At 40.5% G+C, this 14,061-nt stretch overlaps 9 non-coding genes across 9 annotated transcripts; all 9 read left to right on the top strand.

The window, feature by feature from the left end:
* The first annotated feature begins 621 nt into the window (after positions 1-621).
* Positions 622-707, top strand: TRNAR-UCU (transfer RNA arginine (anticodon UCU)). Its single transcript is given in 2 exon segments — positions 622-658; positions 672-707. It is a non-coding gene; the product is annotated as a tRNA-Arg (tRNA).
* An 895-nt stretch (positions 708-1,602) lies between these two features.
* TRNAR-UCU (transfer RNA arginine (anticodon UCU)) lies at positions 1,603-1,688 on the top strand. The gene is given in 2 exon segments: positions 1,603-1,639; positions 1,653-1,688. It is a non-coding gene; the product is annotated as a tRNA-Arg (tRNA).
* Positions 1,689-2,583: 895 nt separating this feature from the next.
* On the top strand, positions 2,584-2,669 carry TRNAR-UCU (transfer RNA arginine (anticodon UCU)). Its single transcript is given in 2 exon segments — positions 2,584-2,620; positions 2,634-2,669. It is a non-coding gene; the product is annotated as a tRNA-Arg (tRNA).
* An 895-nt stretch (positions 2,670-3,564) lies between these two features.
* On the top strand, positions 3,565-3,650 carry TRNAR-UCU (transfer RNA arginine (anticodon UCU)). The gene is given in 2 exon segments: positions 3,565-3,601; positions 3,615-3,650. It is a non-coding gene; the product is annotated as a tRNA-Arg (tRNA).
* Positions 3,651-6,508: 2,858 nt separating this feature from the next.
* On the top strand, positions 6,509-6,594 carry TRNAR-UCU (transfer RNA arginine (anticodon UCU)). Its single transcript is given in 2 exon segments — positions 6,509-6,545; positions 6,559-6,594. It is a non-coding gene; the product is annotated as a tRNA-Arg (tRNA).
* Positions 6,595-8,470: 1,876 nt separating this feature from the next.
* Positions 8,471-8,556, top strand: TRNAR-UCU (transfer RNA arginine (anticodon UCU)). The gene is given in 2 exon segments: positions 8,471-8,507; positions 8,521-8,556. It is a non-coding gene; the product is annotated as a tRNA-Arg (tRNA).
* Positions 8,557-10,432: 1,876 nt separating this feature from the next.
* On the top strand, positions 10,433-10,518 carry TRNAR-UCU (transfer RNA arginine (anticodon UCU)). The gene is given in 2 exon segments: positions 10,433-10,469; positions 10,483-10,518. It is a non-coding gene; the product is annotated as a tRNA-Arg (tRNA).
* An 896-nt stretch (positions 10,519-11,414) lies between these two features.
* On the top strand, positions 11,415-11,500 carry TRNAR-UCU (transfer RNA arginine (anticodon UCU)). The gene is given in 2 exon segments: positions 11,415-11,451; positions 11,465-11,500. It is a non-coding gene; the product is annotated as a tRNA-Arg (tRNA).
* An 894-nt stretch (positions 11,501-12,394) lies between these two features.
* On the top strand, positions 12,395-12,480 carry TRNAR-UCU (transfer RNA arginine (anticodon UCU)). The gene is given in 2 exon segments: positions 12,395-12,431; positions 12,445-12,480. It is a non-coding gene; the product is annotated as a tRNA-Arg (tRNA).
* The last annotated feature ends 1,581 nt before the right edge of the window (positions 12,481-14,061 follow it).

Below are 14,061 nucleotides of genomic sequence, written 5' to 3'. Positions count from 1 at the left end.
TTCCTAAATTTAAACTACAAGCCGCCCTTGAGATTCCATAGGGACATCATTTAAGAACATCCCATCAAGGGCTTCATTCCTAAAATGTATATCTTCTCCAGATGTAGTATGCAAAGCAAGCTGCATGAGCATTGTTATGCAGCACAAAGGATATCACCTTGGACGTGCAAACAAATTCACATTTTGAAATGTGGAGCGTCTCAGTTCCTGAAGCATTCATGATGGGTTTTTTTTAATGAGTGGCACCAATTTCATTAAATGAAACAAAAGAAGTGGATTTGAGAGGTCAGATGTTGGTAAGTACAACCATCTCTGCTGCTGAGTATTGAAAGTTTAGCAGGTTACAGGTAGTAGACTCAGAAAGTTTTTGATTTTTCTTAGAAATCTAGAAGACGGGTTGTGATGATAGCTTGTTATGTAATGAAACAGGTGTTTGATGAGAGTGAGATGGGACTGCTGAAATAATCCAGAGTAACATTTGGGAGATAGCCAGATGCTGTACTCTTTCTTCTTATATAACAAAAAGGTAGCCTGCATACATCCTGAAATGCCACGAACAAATGGGTAAAAGCAGATATTTTTCATTTGAAGGTGCCTGGCAAAAACAGGCAGTGCAAGCTCGGCTCTGTGGTGCAATGGATAGCGCATTGGACTTCTAGTGAAATGTAGGCATTCAAAGGTTGTGGGTTTGAGTCCCACCAGAGTCGCAATTTAAACTGGAAACCGAAGCCGTGTTACCTAAAAGATGCTGAAAGTGCACCGAAGATGGCCCTCAAGAGTCCATCCCTGGAAACTTGTCTGCTGCAACACAGACTAAGCTCTTCATGGAAAGGAGTAAACAGTTCACCTTCACCAGCACAGTTTGTAACCACCTCATCAACTAATGACACACAATTAATCAACTAAGAGAATGAAAGCGTGCCAAGTCTTGCCTTCCATAACCAACAAACTTGGTTTTCGCTAATGATAAATCTAGCTTTGTTCCTAAATTTAAACTACAAGCCGCCCTTGAGATTCCATAGGGACATCATTTAAGAACATCCCATCAAGGGCTTCATTCCTAAAATGTATATCTTCTCCAGATGTAGTATGCAAAGCAAGCTGCATGAGCATTGTTATGCAGCACAAAGGATATCACCTTGGACGTGCAAACAAATTCACATTTTGAAATGTGGAGCGTCTCAGTTCCTGAAGCATTCATGATGGGTTTTGTTTAATGAGTGGCACCAATTTCATTAAATGAAACAAAAGAAGTGGATTTGAGAGGTCAGATGTTGGTAAGTACAACCATCTCTGCTGCTGAGTATTGAAAGTTTAGCAGGTTACAGGTAGTAGACTCAGAAAGTTTTTGATTTTTCTTAGAAATCTAGAAGACGGGTTGTGATGATAGCTTGTTATGTAATGAAACAGGTGTTTGATGAGAGTGAGATGGGACTGCTGAAATAATCCAGAGTAACATTTGGGAGATAGCCAGATGCTGTACTCTTTCTTCTTATATAACAAAAAGGTAGCCTGCATACATCCTGAAATGCCACGAACAAATGGGTAAAAGCAGATATTTTTCATTTGAAGGTGCCTGGCAAAAACAGGCAGTGCAAGCTCGGCTCTGTGGCGCAATGGATAGCGCATTGGACTTCTAGTGAAATGTAGGCATTCAAAGGTTGTGGGTTTGAGTCCCACCAGAGTCGCAATTTAAACTGGAAACCGAAGCCGTGTTACCTAAAAGATGCTGAAAGTGCACCGAAGATGGCCCTCAAGAGTCCATCCCTGGAAACTTGTCTGCTGCAACACAGACTAAGCTCTTCATGGAAAGGAGTAAACAGTTCACCTTCACCAGCACAGTTTGTAACCACCTCATCAACTAATGACACACAATTAATCAACTAAGAGAATGAAAGCGTGCCAAGTCTTGCCTTCCATAACCAACAAACTTGGTTTTCGCTAATGATAAATCTAGCTTTGTTCCTAAATTTAAACTACAAGCCGCCCTTGAGATTCCATAGGGACATCATTTAAGAACATCCCATCAAGGGCTTCATTCCTAAAATGTATATCTTCTCCAGATGTAGTATGCAAAGCAAGCTGCATGAGCATTGTTATGCAGCACAAAGGATATCACCTTGGACGTGCAAACAAATTCACATTTTGAAATGTGGAGCGTCTCAGTTCCTGAAGCATTCATGATGGGTTTTGTTTAATGAGTGGCACCAATTTCATTAAATGAAACAAAAGAAGTGGATTTGAGAGGTCAGATGTTGGTAAGTACAACCATCTCTGCTGCTGAGTATTGAAAGTTTAGCAGGTTACAGGTAGTAGACTCAGAAAGTTTTTGATTTTTCTTAGAAATCTAGAAGACGGGTTGTGATGATAGCTTGTTATGTAATGAAACAGGTGTTTGATGAGAGTGAGATGGGACTGCTGAAATAATCCAGAGTAACATTTGGGAGATAGCCAGATGCTGTACTCTTTCTTCTTATATAACAAAAAGGTAGCCTGCATACACCCTGAAATGCCACGAACAAATGGGTAAAAGCAGATATTTTTCATTTGAAGGTGCCTGGCAAAAACAGGCAGTGCAAGCTCGGCTCTGTGGCGCAATGGATAGCGCATTGGACTTCTAGTGAAATGTAGGCATTCAAAGGTTGTGGGTTTGAGTCCCACCAGAGTCGCAATTTAAACTGGAAACCGAAGCCGTGTTACCTAAAAGATGCTGAAAGTGCACCGAAGATGGCCCTCAAGAGTCCATCCCTGGAAACTTGTCTGCTGCAACACAGACTAAGCTCTTCATGGAAAGGAGTAAACAGTTCACCTTCACCAGCACAGTTTGTAACCACCTCATCAACTAATGACACACAATTAATCAACTAAGAGAATGAAAGCGTGCCAAGTCTTGCCTTCCATAACCAACAAACTTGGTTTTCGCTAATGATAAATCTAGCTTTGTTCCTAAATTTAAACTACAAGCCGCCCTTGAGATTCCATAGGGACATCATTTCAGAACATCCCATCAAGGGCTTCATTCCTAAAATGTATATCTTCTCCAGATGTAGTATGCAAAGCAAGCTGCATGAGCATTGTTATGCAGCACAAAGGATATCACCTTGGACGTGCAAACAAATTCACATTTTGAAATGTGGAGCGTCTCAGTTCCTGAAGCATTCATGATGGGTTTTTTTTAATGAGTGGCACCAATTTCATTAAATGAAACAAAAGAAGTGGATTTGAGAGGTCAGATGTTGGTAAGTACAACCATCTCTGCTGCTGAGTATTGAAAGTTTAGCAGGTTACAGGTAGTAGACTCAGAAAGTTTTTGATTTTTCTTAGAAATCTAGAAGACGGGTTGTGATGATAGCTTGTTATGTAATGAAACAGGTGTTTGATGAGAGTGAGATGGGACTGCTGAAATAATCCAGAGTAACATTTGGGAGATAGCCAGATGCTGTACTCTTTCTTCTTATATAACAAAAAGGTAGCCTGCATACATCCTGAAATGCCACGATCAAATGGGTAAAAGCAGATATTTTTCATTTGAAGGTGCCTGGCAAAAACAGTCAGTGCAAGCTCGGCTCTGTGGCGCAATGGATAGCGCATTGGACTTCTAGTGAAATGTAGGCATTCAAAGGTTGTGGGTTCGAGTCCCGCCAGAGTCGCATTTTAAACTGGAAACCGAAGCCGTGTTACCTAAAAGATGCTGAAAGTGCACCGAAGATGGCCCTCAAAAGTCCATCCCTGGAAACTTGTCTGCTGCAACACAGACTAAGCTTTTCATGGAAAGGAGTAAACAGTTCACCTTCACCAGCACAGTTTGTAACCACCTCATCAACTAATGACACACAATTAATCAACTAAGAGAATGAAAGCGTGCCAAGTCTTGCCTTCCATAACCAACAAACTTGGTTTTCACTAATGATAAATCTAGCTTTGTTCCTAAATTTAAACAACAAGCCGCCCTTGAGATTCCATAGGGACATCATTTAAGAATATCCCATCAAGGGCTTCATTCCTAAAATGTATATCTTCTCCAGATGTAGTATGCAAAGCAAGCTGCATGAGCATTGTTATGCAGCACAAAGGATATCACCTTGGACGTGCAAACAAATTCACATTTTGAAATGTGGAGCGTCTCAGTTCCTGAAGCATTCATGATGGGTTTTTTTTAATGAGTGGCACCAATTTCATTAAATGAAACAAAAGAAGTGGATTTGAGAGGTCAGATGTTGGTAAGTACAACCATCTCTGCTGCTGAGTGTTGAAAGTTTAGCAGGTTACAGGTAGTAGACTCAGAAAGTTTTTGATTTTTCTTAGAAATCTAGAAGACGGGTTGTGATGATAGCTTGTTATGTAATGAAACAGGTGTTTGATGAGAGTGAGATGGGACTGCTGAAATAATCCAGAGTAACATTTGGGAGATAGCCAAATGCTGTACTCTTTCTTCTTATATAACAAAAAGGTAGCCTGCATACATCCTGAAATGCCACGAACAAATGGGTAAAAGCAGATATTTTTCATTTGAAGGTGCCTGGCAAAAACAGTCAGTGCAAGCTCGGCTCTGTGGTGCAATGGATAGTGCATTGGACTTCTAGTGAAATATAGGCATTCAATGGTTGTGGGTTCGAGTCCCACCATAGTCACATTTTAAACTGGAAACCGAAGCCGTATTACCTAAAAGATGCTGAAAGTGCACCGAAGATGGCCCTCAAAAGTCCATCCCTGGAAACTTGTCTGCTGCAACACAGACTAAGCTCTTCATGGAAAGGAGTAAACAGTTCACCTTCACCAGCACAGTTTGTAACCACCTCATCAACTAATGACACACAATTAATCAACTAAGAGAATGAAAGCGTGCCAAGTCTTGCCTTCCATAACCAACAAACTTGGTTTTCACTAATGATAAATCTAGCTTTGTTCCTAAATTTAAACAACAAGCCGCCCTTGAGATTCCATAGGGACATCATTTAAGAATATCCCATCAAGGGCTTCATTCCTAAAATGTATATCTTCTCCAGATGTAGTATGCAAAGCAAGCTGCATGAGCATTGTTATGCAGCACAAAGGATATCACCTTGGACGTGCAAACAAATTCACATTTTGAAATGTGGAGCGTCTCAGTTCCTGAAGCATTCATGATGGGTTTTTTTTAATGAGTGGCACCAATTTCATTAAATGAAACAAAAGAAGTGGATTTGAGAGGTCAGATGTTGGTAAGTACAACCATCTCTGCTGCTGAGTGTTGAAAGTTTAGCAGGTTACAGGTAGTAGACTCAGAAAGTTTTAGATTTTTCTTAGAAATCTAGAAGACGGGTTGTGATGATAGCTTGTTATGTAATGAAACAGGTGTTTGATGAGAGTGAGATGGGACTGCTGAAATAATCCAGAGTAACATTTGGGAGATAGCCAGATGCTGTACTCTTTCTTCTTATATAACAAAAAGGTAGCCTGCATACATCCTGAAATGCCACGAACAAATGGGTAAAAGCAGATATTTTTCATTTGAAGGTGCCTGGCAAAAACAGTCAGTGCAAGCTCGGCTCTGTGGTGCAATGGATAGTGCATTGGACTTCTAGTGAAATGTAGGCATTCAATGGTTGTGGGTTCGAGTCCCACCATAGTCACATTTTAAACTGGAAACCGAAGCCGTATTACCTAAAAGATGCTGAAAGTGCACCGAAGATGGCCCTCAAAAGTCCATCCCTGGAAACTTGTCTGCTGCAACACAGACTAAGCTCTTCATGGAAAGGAGTAAACAGTTCACCTTCACCAGCACAGTTTGTAACCACCTCATCAACTAATGACACACAATTAATCAACTAAGAGAATGAAAGCGTGCCAAGTCTTGCCTTCCATAACCAACAAACTTGGTTTTCACTAATGATAAATCTAGCTTTTTCTAAATTTAAACAACAAGCCACCCTTGAGATTCCATAGGGACATCATTGAAGAATATCCCATCAAGGGCTTCATTCCTAAAATGTATATCTTCTCCAGATGTAGTATGCAAAGCAAGCTGCATGAGCATTGTTGTGCAGCACAAAGGATATCACCTTGGACGTGCAAACAAATTCACATTTTAAAAAGTGGAGCGTCTCAGTTCCTGAAGCATTCATGATGGGTTTTTTTTAATAAGTGGCACCAATTTCATTAAATGAAACAAAAGAAGTGGATTTGAGAGGTCAGATGTTGGTAAGTACAACCATCTCTGCTGCTGCTGAGTATTGAAAGTTTAGCAGGTTACAGGTAGTAGACTCAGAAAGTTTTTGATTTTTCTTAGAAATCTAGAAGACGGGTTGTGATGATAGCTTGTTATGTAATGAAACAGGTGTTTGATGAGAGTGAGATGGGACTGCTGAAATAATCCAGAGTAACATTTGGGAGATAGCCAGATGCTGTACTCTTTCTTCTTATATAACAAAAAGGTAGCCTGCATACATCCTGAAATGCCACGAACAAATGGGTAAAAGCAGATATTTTTCATTTGAAGGTGCCTGGCAAAAACAGTCAGTGCAAGCTTGGCTCTGTGGCACAATGGATAGCGCATTGGACTTCTAGAGAAATGTAGGCATTCAAAGGTTGTGGGTTCGAGTCCCACCAGAGTCACATTTTGAACTGGAAACCGAAGCCGTGTTACCTAAAAGATGCTGAAAGTGCACCGAAGATGGCCCTCAAAAGTCCATCCCTGGAAACTTGTCTGCTGCAACACAGACTAAGCTTTTCATGGAAAGGAGTAAACAGTTCACCTTCACCAGCACAGTTTGTAACCACCTCATCAACTAATGACACACAATTAATCAACTAAGAGAATGAAAGCGTGCCAAGTCTTGCCTTCCATAACCAACAAACTTGGTTTTCACTAATGATAAATCTAGCTTTGTTCCTAAATTTAAACAACAAGCCGCCCTTGAGATTCCATAGGGACATCATTGAAGAATATCCCATCAAGGGCTTCATTCCTAAAATGTATATCTTCTCCAGATGTAGTATGCAAAGCAAGCTGCATGAGCCTTGTTGTGCAGCACAAAGGATATCACCTTGGACGTGCAAACAAATTCACATTTTGAAATGTGGAGCGTCTCAGTTCCTGAAGCATTCATGATGGGGTTTTTTTAATAAGTGGCACCAATTTCATTAAATGAAACAAAAGAAGTGGATTTGAGAGGTCAGATGTTGGTAAGTACAACCATCTCTGCTGCTGAGTATTGAAAGTTTAGCAGGTTACAGGTAGTAGACTCAGAAAGTTTTTGATTTTTCTTAGAAATCTAGAAGACGGGTTGTGATGATAGCTTGTTATGTAATGAAACAGGTGTTTGATGAGAGTGAGATGGGACTGCTGAAATAATCCAGAGTAACATGTGGGAGATAGCCAGATGCTGTACTCTTTCTTCTTATATAACAAAAAGGTAGCCTGCATACATCCTGAAATGCCACGAACAAATGGGTAAAAGCAGATATTTTTCATTTGAAGGTGCCTGGCAAAAACAGTCAGCGCAAGCTCGGCTCTGTGGCGCAATGGATAGCTCATTTGACTTCTAGTGAAATGTAGGCATTCAAACGTTGTGGGTTTGAGCCCCACCAGAGTCGCATTTTAAACTGGAAACCGAAGCCGTGTTACCTAAAAGATGCTGAAAGTGCACTGAAGATGGCCCTCAAAAGTCCATCCCTGGAAACTTGTCTGCTACAACACAGACTAAGCTCTTCATGGAAAGGAGTAAACAGTTCACCTTCACCAGCACAGTTTGTAACCACCTCATCAACTAATGACACACAATTAATCAACTAAGAGAATGAAAGCGTGCCAAGTCTTGCCTTCCATAACCAACAAACTTGGTTTTCGCTAATGATAAATCTAGCTTTGTTCCTAAATTTAAACAACAAGCCGCCCTTGAGATTCCATAGGGACATCATTTAAGAACATCCCATCAAGGGCTTCATTCCTAAAATGTATATCTTCTCCAGATGTAGTATGCAAAGCAAGCTGCATGAGCATTGTTATGCAGCACAAAGGATATCACCTTGGACGTGCAAACAAATTCACATTTTGAAATGTGGAGCGTCTCAGTTCCTGAAGCATTCATGATGGGTTTTTTTTAATGAGTGGCACCAATTTCATTAAATGAAACAAAAGAAGTGGATTTGAGAGGTCAGATGTTGGTAAGTACAACCATCTCTGCTGCTGAGTATTGAAAGTTTAGCAGGTTACAGGTAGTAGACTCAGAAAGTTTTTGATTTTTCTTAGAAATCTAGAAGACGGGTTGTGATGATAGCTTGTTATGTAATGAAACAGGTGTTTGATGAGAGTGAGATGGGACTGCTGAAATAATCCAGAGTAACATTTGGGAGATAGCCAGATGCTGTACTCTTTCTTCTTATATAACAAAAAGGTAGCCTGCATACATCCTGAAATGCCACGATCAAATGGGTAAAAGCAGATATTTTTCATTTGAAGGTGCCTGGCAAAAACAGTCAGTGCAAGCTCGGCTCTGTGGCGCAATGGATAGCGCATTGGACTTCTAGTGAAATGTAGGCATTCAAAGGTTGTGGGTTCGAGTCCCGCCAGAGTCGCATTTTAAACTGGAAACCGAAGCCGTGTTACCTAAAAGATGCTGAAAGTGCACCGAAGATGGCCCTCAAAAGTCCATCCCTGGAAACTTGTCTGCTGCAACACAGACTAAGCTCTTCATGGAAAGGAGTAAACAGTTCACCTTCACAAGCACAGTTTGTAACCACCTCATCAACTAATGACACACAATTAATCAACTAAGAGAATGAAAGCGTGCCAAGTCTTGCCTTCCATAACCAACAACCTTGGTTTTTGCTAATGATAAATCTAGCTTTGTTCCTAAATTTAAACAACAAGCCGCCCTTGAGATTCCATAGGGACATCATTGAAGAATATCCCATCAAGGGCTTCATTCCTAAAATGTATATCTTCTCCAGATGTAGTATGCAAAGCAAGCTGCATGAGCATTGTTGTGCAGCACAAAGGATATCACCTTGGACGTGCAAACAAATTCACATTTTGAAATGTGGAGCGTCTCAGTTCCTGAAGCATTCATGATGGGTTTTTTTTAATGAGTGGCACCAATTTCATTAAATGAAACAAAAGAAGTGGATTTGAGAGGTCAGATGTTGGTAAGTACAACCATCTCTGCTGCTGAGTATTGAAAGTTTAGCAGGTTACAGGTAGTAGACTCAGAAAGTTTTTGATTTTTCTTAGAAATCTAGAAGACGGGTTGTGATGATAGCTTGTTATGTAATGAAACAGGTGTTTGATGAGAGTGAGATGGGACTGCTGAAATAATCCAGAGTAACATTTGGGAGATAGCCAGATGCTGTACTCTTTCTTCTTATATAACAAAAAGGTAGCCTGCATACATCCTGAAATGCCACGAACAAATGGGTAAAAGCAGATATTTTTCATTTGAAGGTGCCTGGCAAAAACAGTCAGTGCAAGCTTGGCTCTGTGGCACAATGGATAGCGCATTGGACTTCTAGTGAAATGTAGGCATTCAAAGGTTGAGGGTTTGAGTCCCACCAGAGTCACATTTTAAACTGGAAACCGAAGCCGTGTTACCTAAAAGATGCTGAAAGTGCACCGAAGATGGCCCTCAAAAGTCCATCCCTGGAAACTTGTCTGCTGCAACACAGACTAAGCTTTTCATGGAAAGGAGTAAACAGTTCACCTTCACCAGCACAGTTTGTAACCACCTCATCAACTAATGACACACAATTAATCAACTAAGAGAATGAAAGCGTGCCAAGTCTTGCCTTCCATAACCAACAAACTTGGTTTTCACTAATGATAAATCTAGCTTTGTTCCTAAATTTAAATAACAAGCCGCCCTTGAGATTCCATAGGGACATTATTTAAGAATATCCCATCAAGGGCTTCATTCCTAAAATGTATATCTTCTCCAGATGTAGTATGCAAAGCAAGCTGCATGAGCATTGTTGTGCAGCACAAAGGATATCACCTTGGACGTGCAAACAAATTCACATTTTGAAATGTGGAGCGTCTCAGTTCCTGAAGCATTCATGATGGGTTTTTTTTAATGAGTGGCACCAATTTCATTAAATGAAACAAAAGAAGTGGATTTGAGAGGTCAGATGTTGGTAAGTACAACCATCTCTGCTGCTGAGTATTGAAAGTTTAGCAGGTTACAGGTAGTAGACTCAGAAAGTTTTTGATTTTTCTTAGAAATCTAGAAGACGGGTTGTGATGATAGCTTGTTATGTAATGAAACAGGTGTTTGATGAGAGTGAGATGGGACTGCTGAAATAATCCAGAGTAACATTTGGGAGATAGCCAGATGCTGTACTCTTTCTTCTTATATAACAAAAAGGTAGCCTGCATACATCCTGAAATGCCACAAACAAATGGGTAAAAGCAGATATTTTTCATTTGAAGGTGCCTGGCAAAAACAGGCAGTGCAAGCTTGGCTCTGTGGCCCAATGGATAGCGCATTGGACTTCTAGTGAAATGTAGGCATTCAAAGGTTGTGGGTTCGAGTCCCACCAGAGTTGCATTTTGAACTGGAAACCGAAGCCGTGTTACCTAAAAGATGCTGAAAGTGCACCGAAGATGGCCCTCAAAAGTCCATCCCTGGAAACTTGTCTGCTGCAACACAGACTAAGCTCTTCATGGAAAGGAGTAAACAGTTCACCTTCACCAGCACAGTTTGTAACCACCTCATCAACTAATGACACACAATTAATCAACTAAGAGAATGAAAGCATGCCAAGTCTTGCCTTCCATAACCAACAAACTTGGTTTTCACTAATGATAAATCTAGCTTTGTTCCTAAATTTAAACAACAAGCCGCCCTTGAGATTCCATAGGGACATCATTTAAGAATATCCCATCAAGGGCTTCATTCCTAAAATGTATATCTTCTCCAGATGTAGTATGCAAAGCAAGCTGCATGAGCATTGTTGTGCAGCACAAAGGATATCACCTTGGACGTGCAAACAAATTCACATTTTGAAATGTGGAGCGTCTCAGTTCCTGAAGCATTCATGATGGGTTTTTTTTTAATGAGTGGCACCAATTTCATTAAATGAAACAAAAGAAGTGGATTTGAGAGGTCTGATGTTGGTAAGTACAACCATCTCTGCTGCTGAGTATTGAAAGTTTAGCAGGTTACAGGTAGTAGACTCAGAAAGTTTTTGATTTTTCTTAGAAATCTAGAAGACGGGTTGTGATGATAGCTTGTTATGTAATGAAACAGGTGTTTGATGAGAGTGAGATGGGACTGCTGCAATAATCCAGAGTAACATTTGGGAGATAGCCAGATGCTGTACTCTTTCTTCTTATATAACAAAAAGGTAGCCTGCATACATCCTGAAATGCCACGAACAAATGGGTAAAAGCAGATATTTTTCATTTGAAGGTGCCTGGCAAAAACAGTCAGTGCAAGCTCGGCTCTGTGGCGCAATGGATAGCGCATTAGACTTCTAGTGAAATGTAGGCATTCAAAGGTTGTGGGTTCGAGTCCCACCAGAGTCGCATTTTAAACTGGAAACCAAAGCCGTGTTACCTAAAAGATGCTGAAAGTGCAACGAAGATGGCCCTCAAAAGTCCATCCCTGGAAACTTGTCTGCTGCAACACAGACTAAGCTCTTCATGGAAAGGAGTAAACAGTTCACCTTCACCAGCACAGTTTGTAACCACCTCATCAACTAATGACACACAATTAATCAACTAAGAGAATGAAAGCATGCCAAGTCTTGCCTTCCATAACCAACAAACTTGGTTTTCACTAATGATAAATCTAGCTTTGTTCCTAAATTTAAACAACAAGCCGCCCTTGAGATTCCATAAGGACATCATTTAAGAATATCCCATCAAGGGCTTCATTCCTAAAATGTATATCTTCTCCAGATGTAGTATGCAAAGCAAGCTGCATGAGCATTGTTGTGCAGCACAAAGGATATCACCTTGGACGTGCAAACAAATTCACATTTTGAAATGTGGAGCGTCTCAGTTCCTGAAGCATTCATGATGGGTTTTTTTAATGAGTGGCACCAATTTCATTAAATGAAACAAAAGAAGTGGATTTGAGAGGTCAGATGTTGGTAAGTACAACCATCTCTGCTGCTGAGTGTTGAAAGTTTAGCAGGTTACAGGTAGTAGACTCAGAAAGTTTTTGATTTTTCTTAGAAATCTAGAAGACGGGTTGTGATGATAGCTTGTTATGTAATGAAACAGGTGTTTGATGAGAGTGAGATGGGACTGCTGAAATAATCCAGAGTAACATTTGGGAGATAGCCAGATGCTGTACTCTTTCTTCTTATATAACAAAAAGTTAGCCTGCATACATCCTGAAATGCAACGAACAAATGGGTAAAAGCAGATATTTTTCATTTGAAGGTGCCTGGCAAAAACAGGCAGTGCAAGCTCGGCTCTGTGGCGCAATGGATAGCGCATTGGACTTCTAGTGAAATGTAGGCATTCAAAGGTTGTGGGTTCGAGTCCCACCAGAGTCGCATTTTAAACTGGAAACCGAAGCCGTGTTACCTAAAAGATGCTGAAAGTGCACCAAAGATGGCCCTCAAGAGTCCATCCCTGGAAACTTGTCTGCTGCAACACAGACTAAGCTCTTCATGGAAAGGAGTAAACAGTTCACCTTCACCAGCACAGTTTGTAACCACCTCATCAACTAATGACACACAATTAATCAACTAAGAGAATGAAAGCGTGCCAAGTCTTGCCTTCCATAACCAACAAACTTGGTTTTCGCTAATGATAAATCTAGCTTTGTTCCTAAATTTAAACAACAAGCCACCCTTGAGATTCCTTAGGGACATCATTTAAGAATATCCCATCAAGGGCTTCATTCCTAAAATGTATATCTTCTCCAGATGTAGTATGCAAAGCAAGCTGCATGAGCATTGTTGTGCAGCACAAAGGATATCACCTTGGACGTGCAAACAAATTCACATTTTGAAATGTGGAGCGTCTCAGTTCCTGTAAGCATTCATGATGGGTTTTTTTTAATGAGTAGCACCAATTTCATTAAATGAAACAAAAGAAGTGGATTTGAGAGGTCAGATGTTGGTAAGTACAACCATCTCTGCTGCTGAGTATTGAAAGTTTAGCAGGTTACAGGTAGTAGACTCAGAAAGTTTTAGATTTTTCTTAGAAATCTAGAAGACGGGTTGTGATGATAGCTTGTTATGTAATGAAACAGGTGTTTGATGAGAGTGAGATGGGACTGCTGAAATAATCCAGAGTAACATTTGGGAGATAGCCAGATGCTGTACTCTTTCTTCTTATATAACAAAAAGGTAGCCTGCATACATCCTGAAATGCCACGAACAAATGGGTAAAAGCAGATATTTTTCATTTGAAGGTGCCTGGCAAAAACTGTCAGTGCAAGCTCGGCTCTGTGGCGCAATGGATAGCGCATTGGACTTCTAGTAAAATATAGGCATTCTAAGGTTGTGGATTTGAGTCCCACCAGAGTTGCATTTTAAACTGGAAACCGAAGCCGTGTTACCTAAAAGATGCTGAAAGTGCCCCGAAGATGGCCCTCAAAAGTCCATCCCTGGAAACTTGTCTGCTGCAACACAGACTAAGCTTTTCATGGAAAGGAGTAAACAGTTCACCTTCACCAGCACAGTTTGAAACCACCTCATCAACTAATGACACACAATTAATCAACTAAGAGAATGAAAGCGTGCCAAGTCTTGCCTTCCATAACCAACAAACTTGGTTTTCACTAATGATAAATCTAGCTTTGTTCCTAAATTTAAACAACAAGCCGCCCTTGAGATTCCATAGGGACATCATTTAAGAATATCCCATCAAGGGCTTCATTCCTAAAATGTATATCTTCTCCAGATGTAGTATGCAAAGCAAGCTGCATGAGCATTGTTGTGCAGCACAAAGGATATCACCTTGGACGTGCAAACAAATTCACATTTTGAAATGTGGAGCGTCTCAGTTCCTGAAGCATTCATGATGGGTTTTTTTTTAATGAGTGGCACCAATTTCATTAAATGAAACAAAAGAAGTGGATTTGAGAGGTCTGATGTTGGTAAGTACAACCATCTCTGCTGCTGAGT

Source organism: Hyperolius riggenbachi, chromosome 8 (assembly GCF_040937935.1).
Source record: "Hyperolius riggenbachi isolate aHypRig1 chromosome 8, aHypRig1.pri, whole genome shotgun sequence".
NCBI lineage: Eukaryota > Metazoa > Chordata > Amphibia > Anura > Hyperoliidae > Hyperolius > Hyperolius riggenbachi.
Note: the sequence above shows the minus strand (reverse complement) of the source record. Positions and strands in the feature narration are given on the sequence as shown.